Source organism: Sturnus vulgaris, unplaced genomic scaffold (genome assembly GCF_052056855.1).
Source record: "Sturnus vulgaris isolate bStuVul1 unplaced genomic scaffold, bStuVul1.hap1 Scaffold_182, whole genome shotgun sequence".
Taxonomy (NCBI): Eukaryota; Metazoa; Chordata; class Aves; order Passeriformes; family Sturnidae; genus Sturnus; species Sturnus vulgaris.
The window spans coordinates 420001-430000 of record NW_028276116.1 but is presented as its reverse complement, the minus strand read 5'-3'; positions in this window follow the sequence as shown (position 1 = coordinate 430000).

Below are 10000 nucleotides of genomic sequence, written 5' to 3'. Positions count from 1 at the left end.
GCCGGCCTTTGTACCTGACGGCCGAATGCTGGGTAGACCTGTTGCCCTCTGCCGGCCGGCCTAATGCTGGGGAGACCTGTTGCCCTCGGCCGGCCTTTGGACGTGGCGGCCGAATGCTGGGTAGACCTGTTGCCCTCGGCCGGCCTTTGGACGTGGCAGCCTAATGCTGGGTAGACCTGTTGCCCTCGGCCGGCCTTTGGACGTGGCGGCCGAATGCTGGGTAGACCTGTTGCCCTCGGCCGGCCTTTGGACGTGGCGGCCTAATGCTGGGTAGACCTGTTGCCCTCGGCCGGCCTTTGGACGTGGCGGCCTAATGCTGGGTAGACCTGTTGCCCTCGGCCGGCAGTGTTACCGGCCGGCCTAATGCTGGGTAGACCTGTTGCCCTCGGCCCGCCGTGTTACCGGCCAGCCGAATGCTGGGTAGACCTGTTGCCCTCGGCCGGCCTTTGTACCTGACGGCCGAATGCTGGGTAGACCTGTTGCCCTCGGCCGGCCTTTGGACGTGGCGGCCGAATGCTGGGTAGACCTGTTGCCCTCGGCCGGCCTTTGTACCTGACGGCCGAATGCTGGGTAGACCTGTTGCCCTCTGCCGGCCGGCCTAATGCTGGGTAGACCTGTTGCCCTCGGCCGGCCTTTGGACGTGGCGGCCTAATGCTGGGTAGACCTGTTGCCCTCGGCCGGCCTTTGGACGTGGCGGCCGAATGCTGGGTAGACCTGTTGCCCTCGGCCGGCCTTTGGACGTGGCGGCCGAATGCTGGGTAGACCTGTTGCCCTCGGCCGGCCTTTGGACGTGGCGGCCGAATGCTGGGTAGACCTGTTGCCCTCGGCCGGCCTTTGGACGTGGCGGCCTAATGCTGGGTAGACCTGTTGCCCTCGGCCGGCCTTTGTACGTGGCGGCCGAATGCTGGGTAGACCTGTTGCCCTCGGCCGGCCTTTGGACGTGGCGGCCTAATGCTGGGTAGACCTGTTGCCCTCGGCCGGCCTTTGGACGTGGCGGCCGAATGCTGGGTAGACCTGTTGCCCTCGGCCGGCCTTTGGACGTGGCGGCCTAATGCTGGGTAGACCTGTTGCCCTCGGCCGGCCTTTGGACGTGGCGGCCTAATGCTGGGTAGACCTGTTGCCCTCGGCCGGCAGTGTTACCGGCCGGCCTAATGCTGGGTAGACCTGTTGCCCTCGGCCCGCCGTGTTACCGGCCAGCCGAATGCTGGGTAGACCTGTTGCCCTCGGCCGGCCTTTGTACCTGACGGCCGAATGCTGGGTAGACCTGTTGCCCTCTGCCGGCCGTCTTTCCGGCTGGCCTAATGCTGGGTAGAACTGTTGCCCTCGGCCGGCCCTGGTACCGGCCGGCCTAATGCTGGGTAGACCTGTTGCCCTCGGCCGGTCTTTGTCTCTGGCCGCCCGCGGCGTGGTAGTCCTGTTACCGTCGGCCGGCCTTGCAGCCCGGCCGCCGCGCGATGGCGCCCCGTCTCTTCCATCGGACGCGCGGCCCCCTTGTCGTCTCTGCAGCGGCGAGCACGCCTTCGGCGGTCGGCCTGCACGTCCGGCATGACCGCGGGCACTGGCAGCCCAGCAGGCAGCCCTGCTCTCGCGTCTTCTTCCCCCCGGCGAAAGGCGGGGCGTGAAGGCGGGCGACTTTCGGTCCCAGCCGTGCCCAGGTGTCCCTGCCGGCTCCGTGCGCCAGCATCCACTGGCGAGCTCCGCCGGCCTCTTCCCCAGCCGCGGCCCCTGTCCGCTCCGCCGTCATGGTGCCGGCACCCCACTTCCCCAAGCGCTCCCCGACAGGAGCAGGCAGCGTTGTCGCGCCCCCTCCCCGTGCTCGAATGGACCGCGGCCCTGCTCCGGGCTTCATTTCTGCAGCGCGCTCGCTCGCTCGCTCGCGCGCTCCCTCCCTCCCCCCCCCCTCCCCCCTCCCCCCGGCCGCCCGCCCGCCGCGCTGCCGCCCTGCCGCAGGCTTGAGCGGCGCCGGGGCGGAGGAGGAAGGAACGCCACCAAAGCAAAAGGCTCCGAGAAAGCTGAACAGAGAGCTTCTTTGACCAGGGACAGACGGCGCCAATCATCCCGCCGCCATCCCTGCTTGTGCACCAGGCTCTCCGCCTGCCGACCTCGGCATCAGCCTCCCGCCGCCGCCGTGTAAACTGCCCGGTGGGACCGTGGGCGGGGGCAGGAAGAGGCTGAAAGTGCTGCCAGGGAGGCTGATGGCGGAGGGCGGGGTCGCCCCCAACCGACAATGGGCAGGGCCCGAGGCAGTCTGAAAGCGCTGCCAGGGAGGCTGAGGGCGGGGGGCGGGGCGCCCCCAACCGACAATGGGCAGGGCCCGAGGCAGTCTGAAAGCGCTGCCAGGGAGGCTGAGGGCGGGGGGCGGGGCGCCCCCAGCCGACAATGGGCAGGGGCCCGAGAGAGTCTGAAAGCGCTGCCAGGGAGGCTGACGGCGGGGGGCAGGGCGCCCCCAGCCGACAATGGGCAGGGGCGGGGAAAGTCTGAAAGCGCTGCATGGGAGGTTGATGGCGGAGGGCGGGCTCGCCCCCAGCGTTAATGGGTGGCTGCGGAAGACGGGGCAGGGACAGGGAGAGGGCAGGCGGCTTCGTGCCGGCCCCGGGCGCCTCGACAGCGAGCCCTCACGGCCCCCCAAACCCGCGCCGAGGCCCCAAGAGCTCTGCAGACCTTCCGCGGAAGAACCGGCCCGAAAGCGGCCACCCGCTTGCCGACGGCGGCGCCGGTCGCCTCGATGCAGCCGCCTCCGTGGGGCGGGAAGGGGCAGGGCGAGTTGTGCCAGGGCGCGGCGGCTTTGGGCCGAGTTTCGCTGCACGTACGTGCTTCCCCTGGCTGTGCTGCGGCCCGTGAGGTTCTGTTTTGTGGGGGGGGGGGCTCTGTAGGTAGGGTCTCTGGGGGACGGGGGAGGAGGCGTGGGGTAGGGAGGACGCCGTTTGGGGGGGTCAGTGTGTCAGCAGGGCGAGAACCGGGCACAGGCCCTCCGTCAGCTCGGCTGTGGGCCCAAAGGGATCACAAATAAGATTTGGCAAGAGTTTTGTTTTCCGGAAAAGATTTTCTTTCCGAGTAAATAGAAGAGGCAATCATTCAAAAAAGGCAAAGAGGAAATGAAACAAATCAAATCAAATCAAAACAAAACAAAACAAAACAAAACGAAATAAAATAAAATAATAAAATGAAATGAAAAGAAATGAAATGAAATGATGAAATAAAATGTTGTCGAAAATATGTCTTGGTCTTGAAATCGATTCTGCCGGGCGGGGCAAGGCTGCTGGAGCACTTGGGCTCCGGAGCGTTAAGAGGCTGTGGGGTTTCCCCGGCTCCGAGATGGTACAAGGATGCCTCGTCTACCCGGATCCGCGAAACGTGGCCCGTCCCGCAGCGGCCAGGTCGACGCGGCTCCGGGGCCGGTGGCGTGGGACCGCCGTCGCCGGCGAAGGCGCAGCGGCGGCGGCCGTGGCCGCGACGACCAGGTCTACACGACTCCGGGAAACTTGGCCGGTCCCGCGGCGGCCAGGTCTACTGGGCTCCGGGATGGGCGGCCGCCGTGGCCGCGGCGACCAGGTCTACCCGCCTCCGGGACCGGCGGCGTGGGTCCGCCGTCGAGGGCGAGGGCGCTGCGACGGCCGCGGCGACCGGGTCTACCTAGCTCCGGTGCGACCCGGGCTGCGTGCAGCATGGCGAAGGTAGACCTGTGGTCCGCATCACGGCGTGGGCAGACCTGGTGTCCGCAGCATGGAGCGGGTAGACATGTTGTCCGCCGCATGGAGTGGGTAGACCTGTTGTCCGCGTAATGGAGTAGTTAGACCTGGTGTCCGCAGCTTGGAGTGGGTAGACCTGTTGTCCGCAGCAAGCCGTGGGTAGACCGGTTGTCCGCAGCAAGCCGTGGGTAGACCTGGTGTCCGCAGCATGCCCTGGGTAGACCTGGTGTCCGCAGCTTGGTAGACCTGTTGCCCGATTCATGCCCTGGGTAGACCTGTTGTCCGCAGCAAGCCGTGGGTAGACCTGGTGTCCGCAGCATGCCCTGGGTAGACCTGGTGTCCGCAGCTTGGTAGACCTGTTGCCCGTTTCATGGCTGGGTAGACCTGGTGTCCGCAGCATGCCCTGGGTAGACCTGGTGTCCGCAGCTTGGTAGACCTGTTGCCCGTTTCATGGCTGGGTAGACCTGGTGTCCGCAGCAAGCCGTGAGTAGACCTGTTGCCCGTTTCATGGCTGGGTAGACCTGGTGTCCGCAGCATGCCCTGGGTAGACCTGGTGTCCGCAGCTTGGTAGACCTGTTGCCCGTTTCATGGCTGGGTAGACCTGGTGTCCGCAGCAAGCCGTGAGTAGACCTGTTGCCCGTTTCATAGCTGGGTAGACCTGGTGTCCGCAGCATGCCCTGGGTAGACCTGGTGTCCGCAGCTTGGTAGACCTGTTGCCCGTTTCATGGCTGGGTAGACCTGTTGTCCGCAGCAAGCCGTGGGTAGACCTGGTGCCCGCAGCTTGGTAGACCTGTTGCCCGATTCATGGCTGGGTAGACCTGTTGTCCGCAGCATTGAGTTGGTAGACCTGGTGTCCGCAGCATGCCCTGGGTAGACCTGGTGTCCGCAGCTTGGTAGACCTGTTGCCCGTTTCATGGCTGGGTAGACCTGTTGTCCGCAGCATTGAGTTGGTAGACCTGGTGTCCGCAGCATGCCCTGGGTAGACCTGGTGTCCGCAGCTTGGTAGACCTGTTGCCCGTTTCATGGCTGGGTAGACCTGGTGTCCGCAGCAAGCCGTGAGTAGACCTGTTGCCCGTTTCATGGCTGGGTAGACCTGGTGTCCGCAGCATGCCCTGGGTAGACCTGGTGTCCGCAGCTTGGTAGACCTGTTGCCCGTTTCATGGCTGGGTAGACCTGGTGTCCGCAGCAAGCCGTGAGTAGACCTGTTGCCCGTTTCATGGCTGGGTAGACCTGGTGTCCGCAGCATGCCCTGGGTAGACCTGGTGTCCGCAGCTTGGTAGACCTGTTGCCCGTTTCATGGCTGGGTAGACCTGGTGTCCGCAGCATGCCCTGGGTAGACCTGGTGTCCGCAGCTTGGTAGACCTGTTGCCCGATTCATGGCTGGGTAGACCTGTTGTCCGCAGCATTGAGTTGGTAGACCTGGTGTCCGCAGCATGCCCTGGGTAGACCTGGTGTCCGCAGCTTGGTAGACCTGTTGCCCGTTTCATGGCTGGGTAGACCTGTTGTCCGCAGCATTGAGTTGGTAGACCTGGTGTCCGCAGCATGCCCTGGGTAGACCTGGTGTCCGCAGCTTGGTAGACCTGTTGCCCGTTTCATGGCTGGGTAGACCTGGTGTCCGCAGCAAGCCGTGAGTAGACCTGTTGCCCGTTTCATGGCTGGGTAGACCTGGTGTCCGCAGCATGCCCTGGGTAGACCTGGTGTCCGCAGCTTGGTAGACCTGTTGCCCGATTCATGCCTGGGTAGACCTGGTGTCCGCAGCAAGCCGTGAGTAGACCTGTTGCCCGTTTCATGGCTGGGTAGACCTGGTGTCCGCAGCATGCCCTGGGTAGACCTGGTGTCCGCAGCTTGGTAGACCTGTTGCCCGTTTCATGGCTGGGTAGACCTGGTGTCCGCAGCAAGCCGTGGGTAGACCTGGTGTCCGCAGCCTGGTAGACCTGTTGCCCGATTCATGCCTGGGTAGACCTGTTGTCCGCAGCATTGAGTTGGTAGACCTGGTGTCCGCAGCATGCCCTGGGTAGACCTGGTGTCCGCAGCATTGAGTGGGTAGACCTGTTGCCCGTTTCATGGCTGGGTAGACCTGTTGTCCGCAGCTTGGTAGACCTGTTGCCCGTTTCATGGCTGGGTAGACCTGGTGTCCGCAGCAAGCCGTGAGTAGACCTGTTGCCCGTTTCATGGCTGGGTAGACCTGGTGTCCGCAGCATGCCCTGGGTAGACCTGGTGTCCGCAGCTTGGTAGACCTGTTGCCCGATTCATGGCTGGGTAGACCTGTTGTCCGCAGCATTGAGTTGGTAGACCTGGTGTCCGCAGCATGCCCTGGGTAGACCTGGTGTCCGCAGCTTGGTAGACCTGTTGCCCGTTTCATGGCTGGGTAGACCTGTTGTCCGCAGCATTGAGTTGGTAGACCTGGTGTCCGCAGCATGCCCTGGGTAGACCTGGTGTCCGCAGCTTGGTAGACCTGTTGCCCGTTTCATGGCTGGGTAGACCTGTTGTCCGCAGCTTGGTAGACCTGTTGCCCGTTTCATGGCGGGGTAGACCTGGTGTCCGCAGCAAGCCGTGAGTAGACCTGTTGCCCGTTTCATGGCTGGGTAGACCTGGTGTCCGCAGCATGCCCTGGGTAGACCTGGTGTCCGCAGCTTGGTAGACCTGTTGCCCGTTTCATGCCTGGGTAGACCTGGTGTCCGCAGCATGCCCTGGGTAGACCTGGTGTCCGCAGCTTGGTAGACCTGTTGCCCGTTTCATGGCTGGGTAGACCTGTTGTCCGCAGCATTGAGTGGGTAGACCTGTTGCCCGTTTCATGGCTGGGTAGACCTGGTGTCCGCAGCAAGCCGTGGGTAGACCTGGTGTCCGCAGCTTGGTAGACCTGTTGCCCGATTCATGCCTGGGTAGACCTGTTGTCCGCAGCATTGAGTTGGTAGACCTGGTGTCCGCTGCATACCCTGGGTAGACCTGGTGTCCGCAGCTTGGTAGACCTGTTGCCCGTTTCATGGCTGGGTAGACCTGTTGTCCGCAGCATTGAGTTGGTAGACCTGTTGCCCGTTTCATGGCTGGGTAGACCTGTTGTCCGCAGCTTGGTAGACCTGTTGCCCGATTCATGGCTGGGTAGACCTGGTGTCCGCAGCAAGCCGTGAGTAGACCTGTTGCCCGTTTCATGGCTGGGTAGACCTGGTGTCCGCAGCATGCCCTGGGTAGACCTGGTGTCCGCAGCTTGGTAGACCTGTTGCCCGTTTCATGGCTGGGTAGACCTGGTGTCCGCAGCAAGCCGTGAGTAGACCTGTTGCCCGTTTCATGGCTGGGTAGACCTGTTGTCCGCAGCAAGCCGTGGGTAGACCTGGTGTCCGCAGCTTGGTAGACCTGTTGCCCGTTTCATGGCTGGGTAGACCTGGTGTCCGCAGCATTGAGTTGGTAGACCTGGTGTCCGCTGCATACCCTGGGTAGACCTGGTGTCCGCAGCTTGGTAGACCTGTTGCCCGTTTCATGGCTGGGTAGACCTGTTGTCCGCAGCATTGAGTTGGTAGACCTGTTGCCCGTTTCATGGCTGGGTAGACCTGTTGTCCGCAGCTTGGTAGACCTGTTGCCCGATTCATGGCTGGGTAGACCTGGTGTCCGCAGCATTGAGTGGGTAGACCTGTTGCCCGTTTCATGGCTGGGTAGACCTGGTGTCCGCAGCAAGCCGTGGGTAGACCTGTTGTCCGCAGCATGCCGTGGGTAGACCTGGTGTCCGCAGCTTGGTAGACCTGTTGCCCGATTCATGCCTGGGTAGACCTGTTGTCCGCAGCAAGCCGTGGGTAGACCTGGTGTCCGCAGCATGCCCTGGGTAGACCTGTTGTCCGCAGCTTGGTCGACCTGTTGCCCGTTTCATGGCTGGGTAGACCTGTTGTCCGCAGCAAGCCGTCGGTAGACCTGTTGCCCGTTTCATGGCTGGTAGACCTGTTGTCCGCCGCCGGCCTGGAAGTACTCCAAGGGGTCGCTGTTTCTCGCTGCCTCCGGCTATGTCATCGTAGAAGGCGGCGTGCGCCACTGCGCCCCCTCGGTCACGTACATCGGTTCTCTTTCCGGCCTCCGCCGCTTCGGGCCCATCTGTCCGTATTATGGGAACGAGGTGACGGGCCGTATCCCCACAGGCTGTTGCCGTGCCTGTGTCCGTGGCGGAGAAGGGCGGACGCGCGTGCGGTCGCCAGGGCCAGAAGAACACCGCCGATGTCGGGGCGAGTCGCGTGGCTTCGTCCGGCTTCCCGTCTTACCCAGTTCGACTGGGACAGGTTAGCCCAGAGAGAGAGACCGATGCGATCCGAGAGCCGCTCCCCGGCCCAGGCGAGGCTGCGTGCTCAGTCGGGGGAGAAGCGAGAAAGCCCCCAGAGAGACCGATGCGATCCGAGAGCCGCTCCCCGGCCCAGGCCGAGGCTGCGGGTTCAGTCCGGGGGAGAAGCGAGAAAGCCCCCAGAGAGAGCGATGCGATCCGAGAGCCACCGCGCTCCCCCGGCCCAGGCGAGGCTGCGTTGTTCCAGGCGGGGGAGAAGCGAGAAAAAGGCCCAGAGAGAGGGCGAGAAAGCCGCGAGTGTGTCCCGCTCCGGCCCGGCTGCTGCCGGTTTCGTGACAACGGGGAGCCGGGCGCCCGCTCGCTCCCCCGGGGATGGTGGCGGGCGAGGCGGCGGCGCCTCGCCCCTTTTCTGCCCGGCCTTAAGCCGGGGCCCCGCCCGCTCGCCGGGTGCGGCATTTCTTCGGCTGTCGGTCCCGGTGCACGCTGGTGGCCGGCAGCCGGGGCTGGATTTCTGTGGGGCCGGCCCGGGGTTGTGTTGAGCCTGCCCGGGCTTTCCCTGGCCCCCCTCCCCGAGAGCCCCCCGGGCGTGGCTCGCTTGGCCGAGGTTGGCTGCGCCTCGTTTCCCGCTCCCGACCTGTGTTGCCAGAGTTGTGTCCGTATCGAAAGGGCAGCGGGGGACATGCAGTGGGGCGTGTGGCCTCGCCTCTCGGCTTCGCTTGCTTGCCTGCGAAGGGGGGCTCGGTGACGGGAGTGTCCGGCCCTGCCGTGTGTTGTTGAAGTCGTCCCCCTTCCTCGGCCCTAAGCCGGGGACCCGCGTGTAGCGGGCAGAATTTTTCCGGGGCGGCGGTCGGCCGCGGTGGCCGGCCGTGTCCCCCCCCCAGGACGGACCCCGCAACCCAACAGAGAGCGAGCGAGCGAGTGAGCCCCCGAGAGTGTGTCGTGGGCGGGGCGGCGGCGCCTCGCCCTTTCTCGGTATCGGCCGGGCGCGATCGAGGCACCGTGCCGGGGCGGCCCGTGGTGTCTGGCCTGCCCCGGCTGCCGTGGTTGCCGTTGCCGGCGGGGGCTGGGTTTTGCGAGCGGCTCCGTTCTTTTTTATTAAAGCGTGCCGGTGTGCGGGGCAGTGTGGGGGTGCCCGCCCGGCCTCCGTTCTTTTTCTCTCGCGGCCCTAAGCCGCGGCACCGAGAAGCGCGCGCTGACGAAGGGTCACGGGCCGCCACCGAAGCGAAAGCGAAAGGCGAGAGAGAAGGGCTGGCTGTGTTGGCGAGTGAGAAAAGAGACCGTATGTCCGGTGGTTGGAGGGGTTTTACGGGAGGAGTTGAGAGGCGCGTTCTCGCCCCCACCCCTGGCTCGTGACCCCCGTGGCTAGCACGGGTCGTGCGACGCATGGCGTGCTTTTTTTTTAGTTTTTTTTTTGGTGCGGTGGCTTGCCCTTCCCCCCGGCTTTTTTTCCGGGTGGGAAGCCGATCGCTGCGAGGCGGGCGAAAGCCGGTGGCCCGCGGCGTGGTCGGTGGCAGCTGCTCCGTTTTCCGTTGTCTTGCGGCCCGCGGGCGGGTGGCGGCACCCCCCGCTCTCTTCCTCTGCTGCGTGATCGATCCCGAAGGTTGCAAGCGGCCCGCCGGCGTCGGGGGCCTAGGGAGCGTCGGGGAGGCTCGGCGGCGCCAAGGGAGGGCCTCTCGGGGACGTGTCCCGCTCGCACGCATGTTGGAGCCCTGCTCCGTTGCCGTTGTCCCAGGAACCCGCGGCCGCGGGGGCTCCCCGTTGCCCCGCGGCTGCTTTTCTTTCTGTCCCCGTCCGATCGATGAGGCTTTTCGGGTCGCGTCGGAAAGGGCCCCCGGCGGGCCGGCTCCTCCGGGCGAAGTCTCGGTGGTGTCCGGTCCCTCGAGCAGGGCGGTCTCCTGTCCAATTCGCTTCCCGTCGCAGGCGAGGTGTCGCTCCTTCCGCTTGCCGGGGAAGGAACATCTTTACCGTCCCAGGCTGTGTGATGGCCGCGTGGCCCCGTGAGCACTCAAGGTGTCCTTAAAACCACGCGAGGTGCCGGCGCTGGCCCTGGTCC